Source organism: Anomalospiza imberbis, chromosome 10 (assembly GCF_031753505.1).
Source record: "Anomalospiza imberbis isolate Cuckoo-Finch-1a 21T00152 chromosome 10, ASM3175350v1, whole genome shotgun sequence".
NCBI lineage: Eukaryota > Metazoa > Chordata > Aves > Passeriformes > Viduidae > Anomalospiza > Anomalospiza imberbis.
Genome location: NC_089690.1, coordinates 13,320,166 through 13,345,786, shown reverse-complemented (window position 1 = coordinate 13,345,786; position 25,621 = coordinate 13,320,166). Strand labels below are relative to the sequence as shown.

The following is a 25,621-nucleotide window of genomic DNA, read 5'->3' as shown; positions in this document are numbered from 1 at the left end:
GTCATCTGATCTATGTAAGAAGGCAAAAGGAATAGCTTTCTCTTTAATAGCACTCTTTTCTGCTTAACAGTTGGTGGGAGATTAAAATGATCTAGGTGGATAAGGCAGGTTAAAGGTCAAGGGACACCACAACTCTCCCTCTTCCCCACATGTCAAAATATAGACAGGTCATTAGAAGTTAAAATTTTGTGCCCCTTTCCAAAATATTTCAGTTTATATATTATAATTTCTATTATTTATGCACTCATTTTTATTGTAAATTCCAATTCTTGAGGGGGACTGGACCCCTACTAGGCTACTGTCCAGCCTGTATAGTCATCAGGTGCTGACATTCTGAGTTTCAGCCATATTAATTGCTGGATAAAGGCTATAATCCCCTCTCTTTGAAGCCCAAGACTGATTTTTAGGCAGTACTTCAAAAGCAGCACACAACTGAAGAGGCATATTTCCTACTAGCACTGAATCAACATGATTTACTCTGTTTGCGTTCGTCTACATACGCCGTGCATATTTGGCTGCACAAAAAAAGGTGTGAGTTGGCTGTAATGTAGTCCAAGGAGAGGTTTTTACTCTCCTGAAGTTGATGCATGACCTCATCTGAGACACACTGTTCCAGATATTTGCTTTAAGCATCATTAGGAAAGTATAAACTCCTATATCATGCTTTTGTTACCAATGAAAAATCTTGCCTTACGTTGCTAGAATTTTTCCCCCCGTAACATCATATTAAAACTATAATTTAGAGTGAGGCTGTTTCTTAGGCTGTGAATAAATAAGGCCTGTGTTTTGTAAAAGCAAACCTTTTTCGAAACATGGATTTTAATATCTTAAATACTGCAGCTTCTTAATTAAATGAAGCTGTGATCCAGCAGCAAATATCCATTATTAAGAATAAATAAACATATTGTTTAGCTTGTTTTCGGGAAAAGGAAATGGGTGAAGAGGCCTTTGAATTGTAAACAAATTTGTAGCTATTGCAGAGCTCATGGCTGAGTGTGGTGTGTTCCTCTCTCGTGGCTGTGCCCCTTTTTGTGGCAGGCTGTGCTTGGCTCCTGGCTGGCTGTCCACAGAGCCGCACTATGGGGACTTTCTCATCCAGGATTTGCCAAGTATACTTAGTGTTATGTTTGAGAAAGATTAACAATATTTCAGATCAAAGGAGAATCCTGCTGCACGGTCTTACAAGATTGTCATTCACTTCCATTATGGCTCATTTGCACAAGATTTTCATGTAATGTGCGCCATTGTTTTGATGGCAGTGATTTGACATAAAGACAGGGCGAAAATGCATCTTGGAGCCCCACTCCACCGGGATGGGGGTAGCTGGGGCGCAAAGAACTTGCCAATCATAAAATGCAACTTTGTCTTGGTTATATTAAAGCCTTTATCAGGTGGGAAACTTTTCAATGAGCGTTGATTCAGGGAGAACAACTATCAATGGCTGGTTTTTATTAGAATGTAGTCGCTGTTTTAACCACGTAAAGTTTTGGTTTATGGGGAATACAAACCTTGTGCAAAAAGCAGTTTCAGTCAGCCACGTATTCTGATGGGTTTTTGTTTCTTTGAAATGTGGAATTTGTTTTGCAAATGTTGGAGACCCCCACGGCAGGAGTGACGCATGAGAAATGTATTTCTCCCAACATTTATTGTTTAACCTAGTAGCTTCATTTTAAAAATCAGATTTCCCAGGTGGATGTTTTTGGACACTTTAGAATGCAGATGCATTAGACTGTAGTGCAATACAGGAGTCAATAAAATTTATTAGAGAAGAAAAGTAAAGTATATCACATAATCTTCTTCAGTTCTTTTCTTTCAAGTAATAACTTTTTAGGTAAGGTCAGATTTTACGGGTAAATAAATGTTGAACTTAATAAAATTGCTTGAGCAGTTCAGTTTGATTTAAAGTCACAACCTGGAACTAGACAAAGCCTGTTGCTTTGGCTTTAATACACCCTGTTGGGCTTAGGTAGCACAGGAAACTCAGTACAGGAGCTGATCCAGGATCTCTGATGCCTGAATCTGTAATTCCCACTGAGGCTGAACTTCCACTGACTCCAGAAAAGGACTGCAGGATGACCATCCTTTCCTGTCCAGCCAAATGCCTTAGCTATAATTATTCAAGTTTAAACCAAAATTTCTGCTGTAACTGTAAGTTTCCTGGCTTTCTGTGGGTCTAAATTGTCATTAGGTTTTTTGCCTTTTTTTTTCCATTCTTTTTTTTAGGCATGGTAGTTTTTTTCTATCAGTGGGGGAAAAGAGAAAATGTGAATGCATGAGAAGATGTAGTACGTTGTATAGGGATTTAGAAAACAATTTACTTCAAAGAACTAATGATATCTTTAAAGCTGTTAGTTATGTGTGTAGAGGTATAATGCCAAGAAATGCATTAGCAAAACTCAAAAGAAAAGTTATTGTGCAGAAGATTATTTCAAGATATAAATGGTATATTCTACTGGTTTTTGTGGGTATAAGTAGTTAATAATTTGTTATGGGCAAAACACCTGAAACAACTAGGTATGAACTGCAAAAAATATTTCAGAAATATTTCCCTTCGGTGAAGAATGGCACTGAAGTGATGTGTTTCAAATTGTTTTCACACTTTGCATTGCAAGTTACACTTAAACACATCTGGCGTGCTTTTAAAATGAAAATAACTGAAATATCCTTATATGAAAATGTGTGATGGAAGGAACCTTGTGGCTGGGTTATGAAATCTTGGTAAATGGACTGTAAAGTGGAAACAGTGAAAAACATTTCACTTTGGTGACGATAGCTGGCATCTCCCTTCTAGACTGCTACGAAAAGGATTTATTTCAGGAAATTCATCACATACTGTGGAAGGTAGCATCTATATGTCAGCAATTCCACTGACATTTTATGGAAAGCTTAAAAATACAAACATTAAACTGGTGGATCTCTGTTTCTCTCCCTGCTCAGGAAATGCTTGCAGAATACACGAACAACAGCGCCCTCTGCACCTGAAACCCCTCCGGTTATTAAACCCAGACGTTCCTACGTGCTGGAGGAGCCTTTAATTTCAATTACTGCTTTTTTCAGCTGCTGGTAGGTATAGCTGGGCAGCGGGGGAGGGGTAAGAACATTCAGCTATATTTTTAAGTGCAATGTAACTATAATATTACCTAAAAGCTTCTGCACCCTTAGGTACAAAATTTACAGCAAAACATAATTTAAAGTTACGTAGAAAAAAACCAAGTGCAAAATAGCAGCAGAGATACTGCACTTTTGCATTCCCTACAGCATAATTTAGATCCCTAGTGCTGCACTTTTGCATTCCCTACAGCATAATTTAGTTCCCCAGCGTGTCATTAACAGTGAAGTACATCACAGTCTGGAGTTTTGTTTTAGTGCAGGCTGCCTGTGTTGTTTTAATAATTTTTGAGTCTTCAAATATTAGATAGAGAATCAGAATTTTCTATTTCTTGTAGTGCTAAAAGACTTGTTCTGAGGAGTTTCCAGAATCCAGTAGTAAAGCCAGAGACTGATATGACAGGAATTCAGGACTTGTTAGATATAATGATGCATTTAAAATTGGAAAACTAGCTATTTTTGCATGATTACAAATAGAATTATGCAAGAAAATAATTATTACCAAAATGTATTAATTTGAAATAAGTATTTTATGTTCCTACAATAATACATGTAAGAAAAAGGTCCTGTGTGAAAAGTTCTTGCATAATGTTTCTTGATGATCAAAAAGAACAAAAATGAATTTCTATGTGCTATTTATATAAGCAATTAGGACAGCTGAGATGCTAATTAAGCCCATAATATACTTTGCTTATTTCTGTAAAAAGCATCAGATGAGCTGTCCAAAAAACTCACAGCAGAAACATAATATTTCTCTTAAATTAAAGCACCAGTTTTTAGATACTTTCCACCACAATTTATTTCTTCAAATGAGAGGCAGTGAAATATTAGAATTACATATATATATAATATATATCCATGAAGTATAGGAATGTATCAGGATACTTTGAATTTTTAAAAAATAGATTATCTTTTTTTCCCAGTTTTTTCCTGGGAGTGATTTAATTCTTTGCTTTTTCTCATCCCTTCCTTAGTCAAAAATTCCTTATCTTTAATATGAAAGAAGGTCCTAATTGCAAGTTTTGTGTCTGAAATATGAGTTTTAGAAATGTTTAGGGTTATTTCTACATGGATTACAGTTTATGGATTTAGAGAAAAAAATGGGTGAATTGTATGGAAACTATTATAAAGGACTCTTTTTATAAAATTAAAGTAGCAAAGTTAAACCCAAAGAGTTGTACTCTCTTGCTTTAATAGAATGGAAGTAGATCTACATCTGCAACATAATATTAATGTGATAAAAGTTGGTTTTAAAGTTTACTCATTTAAGAAAGGCAAACTGTCTTTGTCACAGCAATTAAGAAACAGAAAAGTAGAAATCCTAAAATCATATTGCTTCTGCATATGAGACAAATACTTTCTAAGAAAATTCAAAGACATATCTGAATGCTAATGTAAGCTTAGATTATTGATGTGAAAGGGACAATCAGAAAACAATAGTTCTTTGTTACATTTCTACTTTTAAGCAATTTAAGATGCTGCTTGGAAAGATATGAAGTCTCACGAATTTTTCAAAGACAAAGCACTAATGGCTCTTAATATCGCTGTGTTCATTTTAAGAGCAAATTAAAAAAGAACGGTGCAAATAATTGTTTCATATGTTCTTTGCTTGTGACTGCTGTAATCATCCAGGCTGATTTACAAATGTAGACTTGAAGGTTTCTCAGCTTCCTGCAGTGTAGAAGACTGTTACTTTGGCACTCACACTCATGCCCTTGTAATCACCACTCAAAACTGTGCCCTGGTACTTCCAATTCCCAGTGTCTTGATTGAACACCTCATTCTGTGCTAACAAGGTGTCCAAGGTATTTGAACAGGGGCTGCAGTCAGAAAATTGTTAATGGTTTCACTCATTAAGAGTTGCTGCACTAGTTTTGGTAATTTGGTAACTGTCTAAATTGCAAGTTGATTTTTTTCCTTCATTTTAAATAATGATGCTAAAATTTGAGACCAGGAACACTAACAGCTAAAAAACCCCAGAAGGGTGCTTGAATCACTGTATTTGTATTAAAGCAAAGGGTTTTCATAGCAGAAAAGGTATGATTTTATTTTTGGGGTTATGTTTTAAAATTATTGAGAAATGCATAAACAAGAATTAAATAGAAATATAAGGACAGAAAATGCTTAAAAAGTGAACAATAAAGTGTAAAACAGCCTGAAGATCTTAAAGAAATTATTTAGGAAGCAAGCTAATATTAAAATTACAAACAAAAATGTAAGAAAGAATTTGTCTTGGGCTTGGATGCAAATTTGTGGTAATTGGGATGAAATTCGTTAAACCAAAAGGATTTATAGCTGCAGGAAACTGTAGTATATGTACCTGAAAAAGGCCTTAGGAGTCTTTAATATTTTTTTGCTGTATTGCAAGCTAAGCAGAAAGTAAGCCAAGATCAATGGGCCTGATCCTGCAATCCATACTCAAATAAGAACCTTTTTCTTTTTTACTTTCCTATCTTGCTGAGAGCAGCATTTAGAGAGAAACATATTTTCTGGAAAAAAAAAAGCAGTAAAATATTAATTAAAATTCATTAAACAAATGATGTGAAAGAGATTTTACTGTTTGTATCCTCTCTGTCATCTGGGATCAGTAAGTTACTTTCTTGAAGTAGGAATATTAAAGCAGGGAGTAGGGTCCGTTTTCAGACAATATTTTACACCTGAAGAAAATTTTCCCCATGGAGATTTAATATTTGAAGTGGAAAGTAAGCTTTTCTGAAACAAAAGAAAATCATGGTTTGCAGGTTTTTATGTACTAAAAGTTTAAGCCACCCCTAAAAACTTGCAAGCTACTCCTTTAAAAACTGGATTAAAATTCAGCCTCCACTGCATCTTTTGACCAGGTTTTGTGGTTTTTCAATTACATATATATATATATATATATATATATATATATATATATATCTTTGCAAATAATCTCTCTGTGGCTGTGAAAGTTGCACACACAAATGAAGGGAAACGAAAGGAACCGCTAACGCTGGCCACACAGAAAGCTCTGTCAAAAGCACACTATAAACAACCTGAGGAGATATTTTTTTCCCCATTGTTTTTCTTCTATTAATTTCAAATATTCTTTGTAACTTTAGAAAGAAAACTACTTTCCAGCACAAGTGTGGATAATATCTTTGTGGTAGGTGGTTTGAGCTTGTTCTTTCCCAAACAAGTATACACTTTAATAAAAATCATACCGGAAAATGTAAAAATAATATTGTAAATATTCTGCCAGATTTGAAATATGATATGATTTGCCCTTCACAGGAATATTCTAACCAGCAAGCAATACTCATCTGATATTTTTTGAGCAGAATCTCTCCTACAGTGCCTTTAACCGCTGCACTTTCATAAAGTTATGCTACCCACATAATTTGTCTCTCAGCTGGCTGGGATATCTCTCCAAGGTACACAGCTCTTGCTCACTATGGAAAAAAAGATTGCAAGCGAAGGAGCAAAATGAAAGCAGTGTTTACAATGCTGCCACAGTTTGCTGAGATGTGCTGTGAGCAAACAAGTAAATGTGAGCTATTGAACAGAACATACTGCTCAAACATTAGAGAAGTGCAACATGTCTCTGAGTTTTACTTTAATTCCTATCTTTATTTAGATTCATGCTTCTAAAAATTTTTAGCATTTCTGTTTATTTAATAATGGGAATTATACTGATGTCTAAAAGGCAAATGGTCTATTAATATATCAATATATCAGTTCTCTTCTGTCTACCTATTTTACTCTTTGATTGCAGTTGCAGTGGGTGTGGATAAATAAAGATATTTTAGAAGAAAATATTTTTGAGTTTTGTTGTGTGATCCATGTATTTCTGAGCTAGACAGTGGAGGGGGTTTTTCCTTTTAGTAGTTAGGTCATTTGTCTGGAGTTGATTGTGAAGATAAAATCCTATCTGTATAAATTGAAAACTTGTCTTTTTGAGCTGGAAGTTGAATACAGACCGTGACTTTTGCATGGAAAAATTACAGAAATAATGGCCCCTGGCTGTGGAGGCATTTTTTTGTTTTTCATGAATCAGGCACAAAGTTATTTAAATTAATTCTGGTCTCATCACCCTAATAGAATATCATTACTGATCTTTAGAAAAAATATTAGAAATCAGCAGTGTGTGGATGCAATAGCAATAGCTGTTTGACCAATTTCCCCAAACAATTTTTTCCTTATTGAAAAGCAAGATTACTGATGACAATAGCCACTCATGATGCACATGCTTCGTGCATTTCACACATTATCTTTTTATGTCAATTGCATGGATCAAAAGTACTAACTACTCTATTGCTTCATGATCAATAGGGGCTAATTTATTTACTGTCTTTTAAAAGCAGTCATTAAAGAAAAAATCAGAAGAAGAAACTCTGTTAATATTTCCATGTAATTAAAAAAATAGATGACAAAACAAAAATTTTACTACCCAGGCTTAGTTTACTGTTATGCACCACCTAAGGTGTTCCGCTCTTCTGATTGGATCCACTACTACTCATACTCAGGTATGACTACATGGACTGCAAGAGAACAGATTTAATTTCACTGTGACTGCTGCCTAACAGAATGCAGGATATCAGGTACCACAGCTACAGCCATTTCAGTGCTCATACTTCCTTCCTTAAATGTGAATATTTTGTTACTTTTCCCCTTCACGCTTCTGACACCAATACCTCTGTACTAAGGCTTCTGTACTTCACCACTTCCTGTTTCAAATGTGTGAAACGTCCCTGAAATGAGAACCCTTCCCCTGAGTGTTCTGGGTTGGTTCCTTTGCCAAGGGATGAGGAAGCCTGAGGTGGTGTGAGGCAGTGGATCCATCCCAGATCTGGCACGCTCTCCAGTGGCCCCTTTCTGCCTAGTAGTTACTGAGCATGGGCTTCTTACATAGCTCCTCTGCTCCTTGACTAGGTGGGAGACAGACTTTGGTGGTCCCAGCTGTATCCTGCCCTGAGAAAAGACTCTGATCTAAAGTAGGGGCAGAATCCACACTTTTAAGACACTCTTGAATGAAAAAGGACGGTGCCTTACCTTAACAATAAATGCAGCAGCTGAAAGATAGCCAGTGTGCTATCCTAGCACTGCCAAAAGACGGCATTCTTTCTGACAATCTACAGAAATTTGTCACTAACCAGAGAAGAAAGAGAACTAAGGTCTTCTTATGAGGCTCCACTCATCTGCTCATCCCACAGCTCAGCACAGTGCTCCTCCCATCCAGCTCTGCCAGCCATGAGAGTGCTGAGAAGTGCTGAATTTCCCAGGCACAGGCACAATGAAGGAGCAGGGACAATGGGTGACAATGAGAAAGCTTCCTGACACTAAGAGGAAGTACTTTTCAAAACTTCCTTGCGCCTCCTCTGCAGCACAAGACAAAAAGGGCTGAGGAGAATAGTGAGAGGGAGGGTTTCAGTGCTGAGTAGGTGGCTCTAATGTGGCTAAGCCCAATCCTTAGTGAGGAAGTACAGCCAGCATATGGGTTCAGCATTATCCTCACTGGTAGCTTCAGCTCTCCCTTTATTCCAGTATCAGATTTCTCTGCACTTCCTGTCTTACTTACCACTTTGTTGGTTCATACACAGCACTCAGCATGTGCTTTGTAAAAATGGATCGCACAAGATGATGTGGATTTAAATAGGTGCAGTGACTTTTTCAACTGTTGATGGATTCTTCTTGACTGTGTTCAAAACCTCTATTTTCCAGCTGGAGTTATTGGTGGCAATGGAATTCATTACTGGGAAAATTCTTACTGGAGCCAGAATGCTGTTCAAATCCATCTGCGTTTTCCATGTTGATTGTTTATTTCTCATAGGTTTTATTTTCCTCCTCCATGTAATATCAAAGATGTGGGCATGATATTTCAGCACAGGAACATCTAGTACATCAAAAGTATCCATAAAAACCTTTGCAGCAACTTGTTGAGGCATGGCAATTTCTTTGATCCATACCACAGTGACTAACAAGTTCAATATAATAAGTAAACAATGGGTTACCCATCCTGAAAAAGCACCATTTGGAAAGATAGGAAATAGCTCAGCACTGTCACGGTCCATTGCTTTTTTTTCTCCCATGCAATTCTTAAATTATATGCATTTTACGTAGCAAAGTCCTTCCCAATCCCTGATGAGTCCATCTTCCACTTAAGAAAAAAAGAGCTGTGGGTCTTTTTGAAGTTTTTGGGGAGTCAGGGCCACTTCAGCTTAACTGGCAGATTTCATTGGTTGTCAGGGGGATGAGTATCACTATAATGATTTGCTATAATCTGAGGAAATGAGGTTCTGGGTGATGTGGGCAGTGGTGCCATTCATTAGGTCTCTGACGTGGCTAAGGAATGTGGATCCACTCCAAATCCCTGCTCAAATCAGAGGTGCATCACTGTCTTTCTGAAGAAGGCCTTAGTGCTAACATTCTGAAGGGAGGGGTGTCTTTGGTACTGATGAATGTGCTGACTGAAAATATTAGAAGTTTTACAGACTTTCTTGGATACTTGTAAAGGCGCTTTTATGGTTTCCTCAGGTTTTGTCTCCATGCTTTTAAAATCACTCTGTCCTAGATTTAATCACTATCTAGTTTGGGTTAAAAATGTGCCTCACTTTCCTTTGAGGTAGTAAACCAGATCTTGAATATTAACTTGGGCTGCCTGTTTGCTCTTGGTTTTCCCAAGCTGCACCCAAAGAAGACAAGATCAGTGTTTGCACCTTGGTGGTCCTGTGTGCATGCCATGGGTCTTTGGACTTGCCCCAGCTTAGGACTGGTTCTGGGCAAAGCAGCAGCTGTTTTGGGTACTGCTGTGGGGGAGAAAGGAAGGGCTGTGATGCTGGGGTATGCAGTGCTGATGGAGAGCCAGCTGCGGGAAAGGGATAGGGTACTTTCTGCCTCTGTCTTAGCTGTTCTGACATCAGCAGGAGCAAAAAATCCTTGCCATCCCTCACTGCTCTCTGCTCTTGCTCATTGCTCATTGCTCTCCTTTGGATCAAGCCCTGCTTCTGCTGCTAAACAGCCTTGAACTGAACTCCTTATTGAGTGTGGACTAAAAATCTTCAGTAGCCCTCAAATCTTATTGCTAGGATGATGAATCATTTGCTTTGAATACAAGCCTGGTTTGCCACTCCACAGGTAGCAGTGGGGGTCAAAGAAGTGTGCAGCAGTGGGCACCATTCCCACATTTTAACTTGCAAGAACACAGTTTGAAGAGAAGCATGCCATGCCTCCCATGAAGGCTATGTCTTCAAGGTCTGGGTAAGCCCCGAGTGCTTGGAGTTCATTCCTGATGTGTGGCATGAAAGCTGCAGGGTCGAAGGTCTTTAACCAAACATCAGTTGCTTCTACCACTGTGGTACAGTGCTCCATGTGTATAGCACAGAGAACAGAATCACCACTATTTTTACCCTCACAGTTTAAAAAAAAATCTCAGCATTACAACTTTTCCTATTGATACTCTCTGTATATTTTTGTTTACTAAGTTTTTCACCATCATTGCTAATTATGTCCTACTTTGCACCACCTTGTGCTCTGCCTCTCCTTAATGAATACACCCTTCAAATTCATACTACTACTTGCCAGTCCATCTTTGGCCAACATGTACCTATTATTTTTTTAAAATAAGTTTTCTCATGACTGTGAAATAGAATAGCAGAAAACTTCCATTAAATGATTTCTTTCTATCTGAAACCAACTACAGAGCTCCCAATTGCAGTTAGTTAAGACCTATTGTTGATTTCCTCTTCTGGTAATATAAGTGATGTGTTTTTTCATCAGCAGATTCTTTTTTTCACTTGAATGGTTTTGTATGTTGTATTTGAAAGGAATAAAAAGGAAAAGCAATACCATTTAGAAAAAGTGTGACTATGTGAGTACAGAAAATGTTTGAATTTTTTCAATCTTGATAATAAACCTGGAATATATTTATTAATGCATCCCAGATAAGCAATTTCTATTGTGATGTGCTCTCTCAGAGAACTGTACTATGGAAAATTGAGAATAATGGGCCGTGTCATGCCTTCAGTCCATGTGCAGAACTCACACTGATGTCAATAGGAGTTCCCTTCACAAACCAAGGCCTATATATGACCCATAGAGTCACTGGTAGAAGTTTTCCATACATAACTACAAAATTAATGGAGCATTGTAATCCATTTTGAGATCTAATGAAATACACCATGATTTAAATTGCAATTAAACAGAGAGATGTCAATAGGCATTGATGACTTTCCACATGAAGACAGCAACATTCATGCTACAAACCTATAGCTTTTGATGTGTAGTGGTTAATAGACTCTAAAAACACATTTTCTCAGAGGATTATTGATTAAGCATCTCAGGAGCCTTAAACATGTGAATTATATCTTTAGTTGTAAAACATAATTTGTAAATCTAAGACTTGATCCATTCTGGAAAGATTACAGAATCCCATGTGATGGAATTCAGCATTTCTTAATTGCCTTACATTTAGAAATTGAAAACCATAACATTAACTTATGCTTTTGTAGTAGGGGGAGGTTGGAAGGTTGTAGAGTTGAGGTGATTCAGAAAGATGTTGTTTAAAGTTCATATACTTGATGGTGTTTCATCTGTCCATGACTTTTTAAATTATTCAATGTGATAAAATATTCTGCATTTGTGTTTGTGTGAGAAATGTCATGAAATAATTAGGGTGTGTGTATTTCATAGCACAGAGAGACCAAATTTTATTACAACAGTGTTTAAACTCTACACCAGAACTTTTGAATCCCACAGTTGTATTAATCTGCTAGTGCTCTGAAATATTTCATTCCCTGCTTCCTACCCTCATAAAAATACACAGAGAGCTGTGGCTTATCTTTGAAATTACCCATTGACATAAAATATGAGGAGTATTATTTTCAACTGTGTTTCAAGGAAGTGTTTCTCAGGATGCTTACTAGGCAGAGCAGTTCTGGTCTTTAGGCAGGAGCTCCTGTGATCCTTCCCAGAAATCAGAAATCGACCTCCCTGCTTGTCCTTGCCTCACAGACTGGTGCCTTCTGACAGCACCTGGCTGCTGGGAACTGACTTTCTTATTTCTTCAAACAATAGTTCATCTCCTGTTTTGCATAATTCTGCAAAATAGTGAGGATGCCATTATCTGTTGTAATGTAATTACCCCTTGCTTAAATGAGACAAGTCCTGGCCAGAATGCTGGAGACTCAAGGCTTCAGTAAATCCACAGTGTCCTGAAGACCTGCAATTTTCCAGTGAAGAAAGATCAGAGTTTGCTGGACTCCAAATGAGCTAAATGAGGAATCCATTCGCCTAAGACTATCTGCAAACCCTGTCAAAATTTCATTTAGTTTTCAGAATTTTTTTTTGGTATAATTATATGGACTAGACATTACATATGCTCCTTTTAGAAATAAGTGGGATATGTTAGAGTGATATTACTAAGTATGAAGTATGAAATACACTTCTTATTATAGAACCACCAACAGTTATTTTAAAAAATCCAAACCACATAGAAAGGCCCAAGAGAATTTACAATAGAATTTTTGAATTTTTGAGGAATTTTGAGATTGACCAAATGATATTGCTTTTGGGGTTTTTTGACATTTGCTGGTTGTTTTGTTTTGTTTAGTTGTTGTTTGGGTTTTTTTCTGTGGTATCTCTACCAGTTATCTTGCCAGATTTATCTATGAGAAGGCCAGGCAGCTATTTTGTGATGTTTTCACAAAGCAGTAGGTCTCATTTACTCCATGACAACACCCCCATTTAATATCCCACCTTAGCAGGGAGATGAATACTTTGCAACTGCATCACTCTGGGATGAAGTTTTTCTTTAGACAACACATAAATGCTCCCTGGAAACTATTAAAGCCAGGAGTACCTATACAATCTGTATTTTCTTATTGTTTCCTGACTTTCTGGACACTAACCAAGACCAGCAAATTCTTAAATCCTGTGAATGATTTCAGCCATCTGTAAGTTATGAAAGAACTCTGTTCAACCTCAAATACCTGAGCTGATTTCTGTTCTATTGCAGGTTGTTCCACTGCAGGTTGAGCCTGCTTTGGTCTGAAACAGGCTTTGGTTTTTTTTTTTTTTTCTTCTTCCTTTGTCTGCCTTTTCAGCTTTCACCTTCCCTATGAGAATGATATGAGATGACAAGAAAAGGTTTCTGACCTCACCATCCTCTACTTCCCCAACACTGCATTTGGAAGTGCAAATTTGTAAATTTGCACTTTCAAATTTATAAATAACTTTATAAAACTCCACCAGTGTAGCCTGGACACTGCTGTCCCAGTAAGGACTACAGGGAGAAAGAACTAGGATCTCGGGTTTGCTGCTTACATTTTCTTTTTTTAACCCTTTCCCCCTGCCACCCTAACAGACAGGTGATCTTTCATCTTACCTTTTTCTTTTGATCAAGTTGTAGCCATCTGCATAATAGAACAAAAATTTTGTCTAGTAAAATGTGATACTTGATTTTGGAAGAACGACTGATTTCTATTAAATAAAGCAACACTTTGTCACCACAAAATCACTGGATTTTTTTTTCCGTAGTCAAGCTTGCTAAGAACATTTGAAATAATATTTTTCTGGACTGAAGCTCTCAGTTCCCAGACTCTTCTCCCTTTTACTCCTGTGAACATAATGCTATACTGTATGTCAATTTGGTCTTGTTTGTGTGTTCATTTTCCCCTCCATTAGAACAGCATTTCTCTCTTTTTTTTTCCTTCTTCTGATATTGTTCAAAGGCTTCTTGTGATGCCTTGAAAAAAGTTATTGATTGTTAGATCATTTCTCTTATTCATTCAGATGTTTTCTGGTCCCCAGATGGAAACATCACAGCTGCTGCTCTGGAATTCACTATCGACTTCTGTCTCTGGATTATCGGAGCCCCTAGCAAAGAAGCCTGATTCCCTTTCCCTCTGTTGAGATTTAAAGCTGTTATCCTTCCAGCTCAAAGGAGGTCCTAGTGCTTGTATATGGCCAGAGTCTGGAGCAGTAAGGTCCTACTTTCTTTGAGCTATTTTTCTAGTGTACCTTTTTTTTCTATATAATTTTTCAGCTCTTCAGTAGGAGCACCAGGTCTCAGACAACAGTCTGATTTCCTGCCTCCCTCTGCTGTTATTTCTGTGCTGGTCATTTGTTATATGTTTGAGGGCCAGAATCAACCTGACAAATTAATATTTTTCAAATTCAGACTTTTCTGACCAGCAGCCATCTGCTCAGACAAAGAAGAAAGTGGGAAGGATTGCCATGTTTTAAATGCTTTTCAGCCAATCTCTCAAGGAGAGTCTCTTTTTTAAATTCAAAGAGTTGTTATGATTCAAAGAAAATGCTTATTCTACAGACTGTTTCCTTTCCATTAAAGTTTATTTATACCACCCTCCTTGTCTGAGGGTATAATTATGAATGATCTAAGCCTGTACTGAAAATCCTAAATTAAAAAATACATCTGTTGCAAGGATTCTCTCATGAGAAACCTTGAAAATGTTATCCTGTCTGTGCATCCATATATCTGTCTGTTTCTCTGTAGGTTATGGCTATTCTTTATATGTTCCAGAAGTAAGTAGGATTAGATCACTTGCTTCATACTTTAAATGCTGTAGACATTCATGAAAGGAATAAAACAATGTGGAAAACTGAATATATTTTTTATTTAGTTATAGTCACCTTTCAATCACATTTTCACTTGTTAACAACTAAAGGGATTAGATTGTTCTTCCCCTTTTAGATTTAGAAATAAACATAAGTGTAAGAAAACATTATTTAAATGGAAAAAGTTAGAAAGAAAAGAGAATTATAGTATGAATGATGTGAACTGCAGCAGTGTTCAGCCACAGCAAGGTGTTTTCCTGACAACAAAGGGCAATTGCTTCAGCCCAAGTTTTCAGCATACCTCAGGAAGCATCGGTGAAACACATTTATTTTTAATTAAGGCCAATTCTTTGTCCCAACATTTGCTTTAAATATGAGGACCAAAGAGCATCAGAAAAGGACATTATTTCTGCAGTCCTTTGAAGCCTGCTGCCTCCTGATATGTAGCTCCAGGGAGGGCAACACCACACGGACAGTGGATTCACAGCAAAATCTCCACTTGGCAGAAGATATCCAGACAGCACTTTTCTCAGTTGGATTTCACCTGACTAATAATCTTATTTTTCATTTTTTAAACATTACAATGAAATGACTCCATTAAGTTGCCATAATGTTAATTAACATTGTCATAAGTTCTTTCATTTCACTTGCATGCGTTTTTCAAAGGTACATTGTGGAAATGATTCTTTTACCCTGCCATTTGCCTATATATCATCTCATGCTAGTACTGAAAGGTTAAATGTTATAATTTATGCTAATTTTAATTTTCCCTACTGCCATAGGCAGTACAAATCAAGCAGCAGCAATTGATTATACATCACTGACAGTATAAACCAGAGCAAACACTCAGTTCTGTCAATGAAAGGCCTGTGCCAGGTTAGTCATAGTTAGGTTATTATGGCTTCCTGAGAACAGCAGTCAAAGCCAAGCAATAATGATAATATGAATATTTATTTTGTGCATAATTTTGGATCCAAGACATATTAATAAATAATTTTCCATGGTACTTTTGTGCCTCAAGAAGTTTAATGGAAAGGCTGTATGCCTCTTGAATAATTTTGTGCAATAAATACCAGATATTCATTTGGGCTTTGGCTTTTCAGAGAAGGGCCTGATGTTGTAGAGGTCAGGCAGAGTTTCACTGAAGTGTGTTCCTGTATGACAGTAAGTAGGTTACAATTGCAGAAGAAGGAAGAAACTAAGGCCTGGCTTAGGCCGTCAAAAGTCAGAAACCTATCACTAGCTAGATATCATCTGGCAGCTAATTTGTTCCCTTGTCACTGTCATAAAGAATATCTTTGGAGCTGAGGAATGATAGTCAGGTTCTCAGAGATTTTCAAAGAACCAGGATAAACACCTAAATTGATCATTTACTCAGGTCTTAAACCCTTCCCTCCTCACAGCACAAAGAAAGCAACACATCACCCTGGCTTAGACCCCTTCAGGGCTCATCTTTTCTGTTGCTCTGCTGCTCCAAAAGTTGCATTTTCTCCACAAATGTAGCTTCTCCCTAGATAGCAGGCACTTATTTTCATGGATAAATGGTTCATTCCTTGCTCTTCAAGGAATTGTAAGATAATGAAACAGAAGAGAGAAATGATGTCACAGAAGTAAGAAGAAGTGGCTAGCAACATCATGGGCCAGAGGCTTAATTCCCATGAAAGACAGGCTGAGATGACTCAAAGCTCTTGGACACAGAAGAAAATGCCATTTGGAGGAAAACAGAAGTGACCCCTGTGGCTGTTGGCAGTACAGGAGACACAGTCTGGGCTGAGAAATGTGGTCAAGTGTCTCAAGAGCTTTTCTGCTCCTGAACATTCCCCAACCTGGGTAAAAGGCACTGTGGGCACCTTGCTGGAAAGATCCTGATAGGTGCAGAGAGGGTTGCAGTCTTGCTGGTACATGCAAGAGGACAGTCAATGCCACGTTGCTTATGGTAGAAGGAAATGGAGCGTTGACAATGGGATAAGGGAATTATTGCCTGACTTGAGGCCAAGTGGGTAACCCTATGAGACAAAGACAATTACACAGATCACAGAAGATGGGAAGGAGATTCTAGCAACAAGGCAACAACAACTGAAAGGCAAATGTTGCAATACATTTTTTCAAAATATAATTGATAAATTTCAGCATAAAAATCCTGTTGACTTTTAATTGGAAGTCAGTTTGAGTGGTTTCAGCACTGTAACTACAATAGCCATTCTTGCTGATTTTTATGTGTCCAAAACTTATTCAACGTTTGTGTGACAAAGCTTAAAATAGAAATAGGGATTTAACTTGTCCGCACATCAGCTTTGCATTACAACATGATTTTTGTTAGAGACATATTTGTGAATAAAACCGTTGTACTAAAAGATTAGAATGCTGCTTTTCAAATTCAGTGCTTTGATTTAAAGAAGACACCATTATTTTTTTTCATGTAGCTGTTGCTTCTTGATTTAGAATTAGTGAAACACTGGTTGCTTTAACCCAGATGGTTTCTTCCCCACCCATAAGGATTGGTTACTTTAGCACAGATGTCTCTTTTTCTTCCATAAGGCATATTAGAAGGAAAACAAAGATTCAGATTTAAGCAATAAATAATAACAAATACCACCCCTATTAGCTTAGATATGTCCAAATCCAAAACCACAGCTTAAAATTACTTTAAACTGTCATGGACCACAGCTTAGAGTTCTTTCATTTTGCTTTCTTTTTAAAAGATTTTACTTTGTTGACATTTTTTGCACAGTTTCAATTGATCTTTATTGAAAAAGAATAAGGATGGAGCAGACTGACAATTTTATTTGACAGATGATTAATAACTTTGCTTAGATCTGGCCTGAAGTGTAACCACAAAGTGTTTGATAAGGGATGGATAAAATATGGTTTGCAGGCAGTAGAGAGTTTAAGGGACATAAAATGGCTGAATGGCAATCTTAAAAATGCAAGGTAGAGAGCCATGAGGTCATGCTAGCAGTGTTCTAGTGCCCTTTCATCCCAGGGTTACTCCAACCTTTCTTCTGATTGTTCTTGGTTTGTGGAGGAAGAGTCTCCCTTGGTGCACGTGTGGAAATGTCTGTTTATGAGCAGATATTGTCTGTTGTCTGTTTATGAACAGATCTCTTCCTTTGTCCACAGGGCAGTGGCTCAGCCTCATCTCCCAAAATCTCCATGTTGGGCCCAAAGCACCAAGGCTGAGTGTGAGATCAGCACAGGCTCTGTGGAGCTGCCTGGGGCCCTTTGGGCCAGCCTGCTTTCCCTTGCCACAAGGAGCTCTTCTCCCCTTCCCTGTCGAGCACCACACCAAAATGTTTTCCTTGCAACTCCCCTAAAGTTTCAGCTCCTTGCTTTTCTCCAAAAGGAGGGTGATCTGGCCCAAAGTAAGCTTGAATAAGCAATTGAAAACAAAATTCTTTTATGATAACAATTTTTCTCAGTCTTTTTAGCCCAGTCCAGATTTCATTACTGTGGGGAAAATTTGGTTGTAAGAATTCATATTATGTTTATTTAATTAGTAATTTCTGTAAATGAAAAATTAATTCTGTTACTTGTGGTGATGTGTCATGCCAGGAATAACATTTTGCATCTATGGCTTAACACAATATGCCATTTTAAAGGACCTTTTCTTAAAATTTAATTTTAGATTTGGGACTATGGAGCATTTAACTTACCTTCAGGAGGATATTTTGAATAAAAATAACAAGAAACTGCCTTACTAGAATATCAACCATGCTTGACTGAAATTAACCATATGAAAAAATGTATGGGACATATAAAATTCACATAAGAACTACAGTTAAGCCTACTCATATTTTTCTTTTAAAATGGATGTCCAAACGTTAAAAGTCTGTGTGTTATTCTTCTTAAGATCCAAATATATTTTTGGAGACTGAGTTCCTACTGTTTGCAATAATGAACACCTCATGGATGGCAGAGGAAAGAAAATCAACGTTCCTTAATGCTACTGTTGGTCAAAGGGAGAGTGAAAAAAATTATAACAAGATATCCCCTGTAGTAGAACTTTCCCCCCCCCGCCATCTCTGGATGGAGAATGCAGACTTTCAGGGAAGCCTTCTCACCTCCATCTCCTGTTTTCTTGCCTTGTACCCTGGAGGTTTGCCCCAGAGCAAATCCCAAGGGGCTCAGTGGGGCGTTAAGGCTGAAGGAGCTGAAATAGCTGCTTTCTCCCTGAGTGCCAGGGGGCAAGGGCTGACCCGAGTCAATGACAAGGATCCTTCGTGACTTCACTGAGTGTTGGATGCTGCCCAAGCAGTCAGTCCAGGGCATTCTGCCTGCTGGAGCCTGTGGAAACTGGGGACAGCACACGGAACTGGTCTGATACTGGTCTGACAGCCCCTCACAGCACAGTGGACTGGCACCCCAGGATATACTCTGCCTTGTCAGCTGTCCTGTATTATTTTCTGTAAATATAGTGAGTAATGCAAAAAGCATTTACTAATGAGGCTTAAAATTTTCCTTCAAATGATAGTCTCACATATTTACATGCTTGTGGTTTGCTGCCATTATATGCACCAAGTTTTGGCCTATCCCCTTCATTCATGCTCTCTGGGAAACATGTTCTTTTTTGAGAGTTGTGGATAATTTTGTTCTCCCCGTTTTAGCAGGATGCTTCACTAGCTGTGTGCCAGTTGTCTTAGAAATGCTGGTTTACCTGGCTGAGCAGTCAGAGGGGTTTTTGGAGCTGGGGCCTCTAACAGCGGCACATGCACCTCGTGTGCGTCTGAGGGTGAACATGACGCCTGAAGACAGCCAGTTTCAGACCTCGGTGAGCGGCACCCTACCCCCAAAAGTCAGAGGTTATATTTCAAGGACCAGCTCCACTCCTTGGGTTGCCGACCCCTGGTGATAAGAAGTCTGCTTGGAGCAAGGTCACAGCAGCACGAACCACCTGCCCATCACCCGGTGCCAGGGGCTGGGAGCCAGGTGAGCCTGTGCCAAAAGCGCAGGAGCCAGGAGGGGAGCGGGAGGGAGAGGCCCGGGCAGAGGCTGCTGCAGCCCTGCCCCTGGCCAGCCCCCACTGGCAGCGGTCCTGGGGAGCCAGGATGAGTTTTGCAGAGCTGCCTTTCCCCTTCACTGGACTCCCTGCAAGAGGCTGAGGGCATCGGCACTGCAGCTGCTTTCATGGGTAAACTTGATGTTTCCAGAGGTCTGGCTGCAGTGATGTATCTAGCATGTCATAAACACAAGCTTAAGTTCTTAAGGATTAAAGCAAAAGTTAGATAATCTGATTCTCCAAACAGCAGCAGAGGATGGAGTGAACAGCTGTCTGAAGCTGCTGTGGCATGGCACAACTGGCTGGGAGGTGCTAAAGATGGAGCTGGAGGGTCTGACTTGCAGCATGGCTAGAGGTGACCATCAATAAACAAAAGGGTATCACATCCTCCTCCTCCTCCTCCTCCTCCTCCTCAGTATTTTGAGGACCAAGCTGTGACCTAACACAAGAGCTACAGTTTCTGCAAAGTTCACAACTGCTGCTTCTCCTTGTTTTGCTTCTGCTTTGTTCTTGGTCCTCAAGAAAGGACATTCTATGACAAATAATACAGATGGAGTGTAAATATTAAAATAATCAACTTTGACTGTAACAAATATAGCTAAGGTTCAAACATTTAGCTTACCTCCATACCTAATTTTTATTGATATACAGTTGCCAAATCAAAATTATTCGATCTGAAATGGCAGTGGACATTCAGAATGACACAACTAGGCAAATATCATATAAAGGCAAGTTCCAGATGAAATTGCCAGAGGAGTCATTCTTCAGAAATCCTAACTGTAAAATATTGCCTCCCAGTTCATGAGACAACTGCAAGAAGCATTCATGACTTTAATTTAAGTTTCCTCAAGGAACTTTAGCCTTTATTTAAGATCTGGAAATCTGTGTATCTGCAAGAAGATACATATAAAATGCATTTTACTCTTTGAAGCAGAAGGCTTTTAAGGGACTTAATTAATTCTGGTTTAAACATGGATGATGATATCCGTACGTTAGTTTCATGTAGTCCAGGTGACGCACTGACTTTATTTAGGAGCCTCTCAGTTTATGCGAGCCAAGACAATCCCATAGATGTACTGATATAACTCTGCTGAGATACCACATGCAGATTGCTTTATTTATGACTTTGAATATTTATTTGAAGTTTTCATTTCAAGAGATTTAGGTGGAGTCATTCTGCCTGATGAATATAGTTGTGGATTTTTTTTCATGATGTAAAAGGGTTTGCTTCCCCCATCTGGTCATGTATCCATTGTGTCAATTTCTGCAGTTCTGTTGCTCCAAAAAAAGCTCATAGACTCATGTGGTTGAAGTAATCTGACTCCCAGCTGTCTACTGACATAGCCTTAGTCACCCAAATACAAACCTACCTGAGACTCGTTCATACTCAATCCCCAAAACCAGATTTTGCTGCCTGTCCTTTCCCAGACCCATTCCCAGTTTAGACCTGTAAGTATCTTTCCCACATTGTTCCCCCTGGTTCTGCCATCCACAGTCTTTTCCAAGACCCCGTGGTTCTTTTGCCTGCCCCTTCTGGAAGCATCTCCCACAGCTCTTCCTAAGTCCAGGGATAGCCAAGAAGCACATCTGAGCATCAGTCCTGCCTTCAACAACTTCTTACATTTTTAGCCTTTGTACCTAAATGACCTTTAAAGAAAGATTTTCAGAAGAACTATAAAAGACTGCAAAAGGAAAGCAACACAATAAATACATTTAGAGTTAATATCTCCAAGAGAAACATCTGTTCCTTTAAGTAACCGAAGGCAAATACACGTGTTCAGAACATGCTACAGACTAATGCCTACAGCTGACAAAATGAACTTTCTGTCCAGTGTCATTAATAATGGATTCAAAACATTTTTTGTAGTGCTAATACAGTGCTTTTAGTTTTATTAAATAAATAATTGCATTTTTTTTTTTAGGTACATATTGTAGCATTTAGACTGCCTGTATCTTCAAATTTTAGGAGATTCAGTAGATGACTATTTACTCTAAAAAGCTTTTCTCACAGGGATTTCACTTGTAGGACTTCACTTAATTGGAGCAGATGTCTAATTAGTAACAAAATTAATATTTAAAAAAGAATCAGAAAAAATATACACATTGGAGTGTGCAAGAGTATTAAATACAAGCAGCAGAAGACAGCACTGATCAAAACATTACTGGAGTGCCACTTGGGTTACTTTGGGTGCTGCAGGCTTGGGAACATGGCCAGGCTGAACCTTGTTTCCCACAGAGGAGAAAAAGTCCTAAACACTTCCCTCTTGCCCAGGAGAAGAGAAAATGCAGGGCCAGCAGGGAGCTGCTGGGTCTCCAGTGCAGTGCTCAGTTTGGGCTCCCAGATGAGCCATGGAGGAGGACTGAAATCCCCAAGTCCTCCCAGAAAGCCTTACACTGCACGTGAGGATGATTCCTTCTCACCTTGCTGAATGCTTATGGAAGCCTGTCCCCATAGCTCAAACTTAATCGATGGGGACCGGGAGACTGGAGGAGTGTTCAGAATACTTAAAAGAAATATTCTGCTCCTGCGAACAACTTTTGCTTCTTGGACTGTGTGTGTGGCCATACACACGCAAGCATCTCACCTAGGAGAGATATGTTTGTGCACTTTGTGACTGTAAACATCTTTTCACAGTGATACACTTGTGCTCCTCACATACTGCCCTTCTGTATGCTTCAGGAATTTTTCACTCATCTAGACAGCAATGCAATTTTGAACTTTCCCAGGGTAGCAGTAACCTCCAGTCTTCACTTTTTGTAATATGTTCCATATGTATCTTGATGATCATACACATGAAAAATCATAGAGTATGTGTCAGAGTATATATGTATGAATTCATCATCCATCCCCTTCTGCATGATAGCTCTCCTTGGAGTGGGGAGGTAAGTTCAGTACATTAGCCACTCAGAGAATGCAAATACCCATTTGCATTCACAGAAATTGCATTCACAGTCACAGAAAAAACCCTGTATAGGTGAAATCATCCCACACTTCCCATTATTAAAGACAACATAACTGGTAAGGAACTTCCTCCACAGGTTCCGTTTTCTGAGGTGTAGGTGAAGCTCCAAACAAGGTCTCCCACATCCACAGGCAATGCTTCAACATGCAGATTAAGTGAGATCTGACATTCCTGCAGTTAATGATTTGTTGATTAAATATCACATTAGAATTTATTTATACAATAGGAAACATATTTTGCAATTTTTTCCTTCAGATTTAAATTTCTAACCTTTCCTTCTGGCAACAAATCTCGTTTAGATCCACTGAAGTTATCTTTCTGTGATGATACAAACAGAGGCAAGGAATATTGATTTCAGTGGGATGTTGAGATATAGCCATCTGTTTGCCAAGCATGATTACTTTCGTTAAATTTCCAATAAAGACCAGAAAAGCCACCAAAAATAGGCACTTTTGGATGTTACAGACAGCTTAGACTACTGGAGACACTTTAAAAGAGCACAGTTTCAAGTTGTTCTCCACTTGATTTCTGGACAGGTGGCTCTGTGACATTTGGCCAACCAAAAAAATGAGCATAATTTTGAATGGCCTCCTTGCACCATCTACAGGATTTGGTAGGACATTTTGGAGGTCATGATTTTAAAACCAGAAGTCCTTACCTCAGAAGTAGTGCCAACAGAGGCAGCAAGCAGAGAAGAAAGGTCCCTGTCCTAGTTGGGAAGTTGTGTGCAGCAAAAAAAAAATTTGTGTATATGAAACAGTAACAAGTCACAAGTGCCCATCTCCTGTAGTCTGTAGCAAGAGGGATGAATAGGACTCTACTCTACACCCTGGAAATTGGGCAGTTACTAAGGAAAGACATCAAAGATAGAAGAAATTACTCCTACATGCCTTAGAAAATGAACTGTAAGGTAGCCAGGCAGCTTCTGCAGCTTAAATCACTGTGAGTAATCTGGCACTGTGATTTGAAAATAAAAATTTGATCAATCACAGAGGCATTTAAGAAAAAATAATTTGCACTTTTGTTTTACAAATGCTTCATATTGCTGTTCATATTTTAAATAAGTTATTTAAATTTCTTTTGCCTCCTTGGAAGTATTGGTAACCTGTATTTTATGTCATTCTCCTGCAGGGAGGGAGGTGCATCTTTTCAGTGTATAGTAAAGCAAAACAGCCAATGAAGACGTAGAGTAATATAAAACTCTACAGCATATGCTACTTCACCAGGGAAAGGAAGCTTGTCACTCTACTCAATAAAAGACATAGAAATACCATGGGATTTTTCCCACTCCAATTGGGCCCCAAATGTTCTCATGCTATACTTGTAATGTGCATTACTAGCTGATTAGAAGTGACATCAATTAGTCACATGTCTGTGTTTCTGATGGAAATAAAAATGAGCTTCTGTACACAAAATCTCAAATTCATCTCTGCATTGCCTAGGGATTTTTCCTTCTGCAATATCAGTTATCGGTTTAATATAATATTGTTGACTTAACAATGATATATTTCAGGCTGAAGGCAGAAATGCATTTTGCATTAATAAATTGTTTTGAGATGGGCTTAAAGAATATTTCATTATATAAGAGAGGCAGCTATAAAACCTATTTGGTGGTCTTTCAATCACTGCTACCTGTGGCCTATTTATGAGGATGGCATTCATCAGTATGGCAGGAAATATTAAACAAGTGCTAGACAGTTATTAGCTCTCCTCAAGCAGAAGTCCTCATACCCTCTATTCATATACCATGGGAAAAATTCACTCGGTATTTTCTTTCTTGCAACTGTTCTGCTGTTCATAATTTGATGGAAAATTGATTAATCACACATTTAACTCAATGCAAGATCTTCTGCACTGTAATAAATTATGGCCATTAATCAATAAGTACAAAGTAATTCCAGGAGTCTGGAGACATGCTGATTTCTAATAGAAAAACTTGTGCTTAGGCCTTCTTGCCAGTGACCACTTCATCTGAGGTATTTTGCACCTGCCTCAATCCAATTAGATGACATAATTAATGAATCTCGGTGAAGTTGATAATTTGTTATAGACAAGAAAGAATGTTTTGGCACATCTATTAAGTCCTGATGTACAAATCTTTGCAAAGGGGGGAATACTAGGAAGCCAAGAGGGGAACCTCCAGCCTCTGCTATGGCAGAAGAAATGTCTGTTTATTCCAGGGCACTGAGTATGCAAATTTTACTGAACTTAAAAATCTGCATGTTTCCTTCTACCATGTTTAACGGGAGCCTGTGCAGAAGCTTTCCAGGCCATCTTGCTTCTTTCATGACAAATTAAATGGTATGATTCGAGCAAGCATTCAGGAAGTTTTGTTTCCCAGGCAATCTAATCAATGTGTCCCTGGCCACGTATCGGTTACAGTTTTACATATCGCAATCCATTTGCACCTGTTATGTGCAGCTAACATATAGACACTCGATAGATTTTGGTGAGAGAAAGAGTGTGAAGATAAAAAGAACCAGTCTGCTGCTAATTCTGTCACTAGGAGACGCCATGAGCAGATTTTATTTAGAGACTTTGAAAAACAATTAGCTAAGGATTATAGGACTAAAAGGCCTTTACTAGCTGTACCTGGAAAATACTTTGCCCATTTAATGCCTTCTAAGCTGTCATTGTGCTTGAACTTCAGTCCCAGTGATTAATGAAAAGCTGCAGGGCACAGCTAGAAGCTAAAGTCTCAATTATGGAAAAGCAGTAACTAGTTTAATGTGCTGATGCTTTTATACTTAAACTGACAGCTGTGAAAAATGGCAATATTTCCAATCATGCTTTAATAATTTATCATTAATTTATTGGCATGTCCAACGCACTTTAGTCCTACTGTTCTTTTTCTCCTTTTAGGCTCATGGCATTTCAATACTGGAGAGCAAAATCTGTTGCAAATCTCTAAGGACGAGCCTCCTTATGGTGCCTGAGTGATTACTGTTTGCAGGCAGTCAGTATTACCAAGCAGGACACAGTTTACCGGCAGAGATACAGCATGAACATTTTTGTGGGC

General features: G+C 38.4%; 1 long non-coding RNA gene across 1 annotated transcript; it reads left to right on the top strand.

Annotated features, from left to right (window-relative positions):
* Positions 1–1,295: 1,295 nt before the first annotated feature.
* Positions 1,296–13,273, top strand: LOC137479985 (uncharacterized). The gene is made up of 3 exons (XR_011002627.1): positions 1,296–2,148; positions 2,938–3,063; positions 13,170–13,273. It is a non-coding gene; the product is annotated as an uncharacterized lncRNA (long non-coding RNA).
* The last annotated feature ends 12,348 nt before the right edge of the window (positions 13,274–25,621 follow it).